Source organism: Arachis ipaensis, chromosome B02 (assembly GCF_000816755.2).
Source record: "Arachis ipaensis cultivar K30076 chromosome B02, Araip1.1, whole genome shotgun sequence".
Taxonomy (NCBI): Eukaryota; Viridiplantae; Streptophyta; class Magnoliopsida; order Fabales; family Fabaceae; genus Arachis; species Arachis ipaensis.
In genome coordinates, this window is record NC_029786.2 from 10527292 (window position 1) to 10530660 (window position 3369).

A 3369-nucleotide genomic window follows, 5' to 3' on the forward strand; every position below is an offset into this window, starting at 1 on the left:
TTAATAATTTTGATATTAATTAATGGTTTAATTATTCTGTTGGTCCCTATAGTTTCGTAAAATTTTCAATTAGGTTCCTATACTTTTTTTTTTAATTGAGTCCCTACACTAATTTTTTTTTGAATTAAATCCTTTTTAGTAGTAATTGACTTAATTTTATAGGGACTCAACTATACAAAAAAGAATTGGTATAGGGACCTAAATAAAAGGAAAAAAAGTGTAGGGACCCAATTAAAAAAAAATTTGGTGCAAGGAGTCAATTAAAAGGAAATGAGTCAATTAAAAGGAAAAAAAGTATAGGAACCTAATTGAAAATTTCGCGAAACTATAAAGACCAACAAAATAATTAAACCTTAATTAAATATCCTTTTTAACAATTAAATCGTTTTTAACGGTCTTTTTGAAATTTTTTTTGTCATACATCAAACTCTACTTAAATATATTCACTCACAATAACAGAAACAATATTTTTTAGTTGTGTTTTTCCATATGTACTTACTCTTTTTTTAATTGGCATTTTAAATAAATTCTCACTTCACCTGCGTCAACTCCAAAAAAAAAAAATTTATAACCACCTAACTCAAACTGATTCATTTTAAAAAAAAAATACACAGCTTAAGCCAAAACTTGGATGAACTAAATTTCATTCATGGACATAAGTTTTGCTTTTCGTTTTCATTCATACAGATAAATTTTTTCTCATACTCATGGACATAATTAATTAGCCTATTTCCCATGGTTTCAACCCAAAACTTTACAGATGGCCTATTAAGTCGGCTTGGCTACTGCTCTCTTCATTCAACTCTGCTCGAAGCCATTGTACTGAGCCCACAATGGATATTTTAATATTTTTACATAATCTTACTCCGTAACGCCTTAGTCGATGGAAAATACAACATACACCCTCCTACCTTAATATTCACAATAACCACCTTACTAGGATCTGAACCATTCCAATATTTAACAATAAATCTCAATACTAAAAAGACTGAAGAATTAAAATGCCAATAAGATACACAGACGTACCTGAAACGTTTTCTAAGTTATATAATCATTGTGTTTTATCCATCCATATCATATAAATATTAGGCGTCACTCATATTTCATTTCAACCGATCAACTTTTTATTATTCAAAACTTTTTTGATGGACAGATAGCATTCATATAATTTTTCTTTTTGTTAAATAACCTTTGATTCTTTTTTACCATGAATTGTCACTAACATATATTTATATATATATATAATTGCCGCAACGCAGATAACTGGAAAAAATATAAGGCGGCTAAAAAAGAGACAAAAGTGGTTGTAAGTGAAGAAAGAACAAGAGCATATGAGGGTCTCTACCCGTCTTTGGGCACGAAAAAAAGAGAAAAATGTATATATAGAATCGCAAAAAGCCGTGAAAAAAGAACGAGAGATTTGGATCATGTTAAGTGCATAAAGGATAAGGATGGAGAGGTGTTGGCTCAAGAGGAGAAGATTAACGAAAGGTGGAGGAGCTACTTCTACGAGTTATTTAATGAGGGACAGAAGACTCTTCCGAGCCTTGGTCGGTTATGCACAAGGGAAGAAGATCAAAACTTTGACTACTATCAAAGGTTTCGAGACTTCGAGGTAAAAGAGGCTCTAAAGCAGATGAAAAATAGTAGGGCAGTAGGACCTGATAATATTCCGATTGAGGTTTGGAAGGGTCTTGGAGAAAAAGGCATCAACTGGTTAACCAAGCTTTTTAATGAGATTTTAAGGTCAAAGAAGATGCCTGATGAGTGGAGAAAGAGCACCTTGGTACCTATCTACAAAAATAAGGGGATATACAAAGTTGCGAAAACTATAGAGGAATCAAACTTATGAGTCATACCATGAAGTTATGGGAAATGGTGATAGAACGGAGATTGAGAAAAGAGATACAAAGTGGTGTGACAGATGAATTTTCTATTGGTATAGGATTACACCAGGGATCATCCTTAAGTCCATACCTTTTCACATTAGTCTTGGAAGTACTCAGAGAACATCCAAGAGCTTGTGCCATGGTACATGCTTTTTGCCGATGATATCGTCCTTATGGGAGAGTCAAAGGAAGACCTAAATAAGAAGTTTGACTTATGGAGAGAAGCTCTAGAAGTGTATGGTTTGCGCATAAGCCGTAGCAAAACGGAATATATGGAATGTAAGTTCAATCCGAGAAGGAAAAACCTTAATATAGAGGTGAAGATTGGAGAAAACATCCTACGAAAAGTTAAAAGTTTTAAGTATCTTGTGTGCATCATACAGGATAATGGAGAGATTGAATAGGATGTAAATCATAGGATCCAAGAAGGTTGGTCAAAATGACGGAGTGCATCTGGTTTTATATGCGACAAAAAAGTGCCTTTAAAACTTAAGGGTAAATTCTATTGCACCGCTATAAGACCGGCTATGCTTTATGGTACGGAGTATTGGGCGGCTAAAGGGGAGCACGAATATAAGTTGAGTGTGGTAGAGATGAAGATGTTGAGATGGATGAGTGGTCATACGCGATTGGATAAAATAAGAAACGAAGATATAAGGGAGAGAGTTGGAATAGCACCCATTGTTGAAAAGATGGTTAGTTGAATCGCGTCTCAGATGGTTTGGACATGTGAGAAGAAGATCGATAGAACATCCAGTCAGGAGGGTGGATGAGATGGAAGATGGACAAGGGGCGAAAGACATATGAAAACCTAAGAAGATCATCCATGAGGTGGTCAAATGAGATCTACATGTAAATGATATCTTTGTAGACATAATATATGACAGAGCACAATAACATTATTTGATTTATGTAATCGACCTCACTTAGAACAAAGCTTTATTGTTATTGTTGTATATATAAAATTGCCATTATGTAGGTACAAAGAGTGAAATGTTTTTGATATGATAGATCGTTACGCTTGAGGTATAAAAGGAAGATATATTAATTGAAAATTTTTTATTGATGAAGTTAACTTGTGCTCAATGTACTAGTTAGCACATATAACTTGTTTTTACTTTTTACCTGGCTATTTAGCATTCAAATAATGGCATTTTGACACTTGTGTCTTTAGCCAAACTATTTTACCGTTTTTTTTTGTCTTTTATTGATATATGCCTCGGATGAGAGTTGATACATGATTAGATATTGATTTTTTCTTCCTTCTCTAGAGAATTCGAAATGGAACCATATAGTATAAGTTATTCCGGCAGGAATGGCATATAGAATTCAAAATAGATACGAAAAAAAAATATTAACAATAAAACATTAGTGTGGGAATCAGTGGGATCAATTCATCATGGGTTTTTTGTAAGAGATAGATCAGACGAAAATTTTTTTTTTCATAAAATAAATTTTTGCAAGAGACAAATTACAAGAC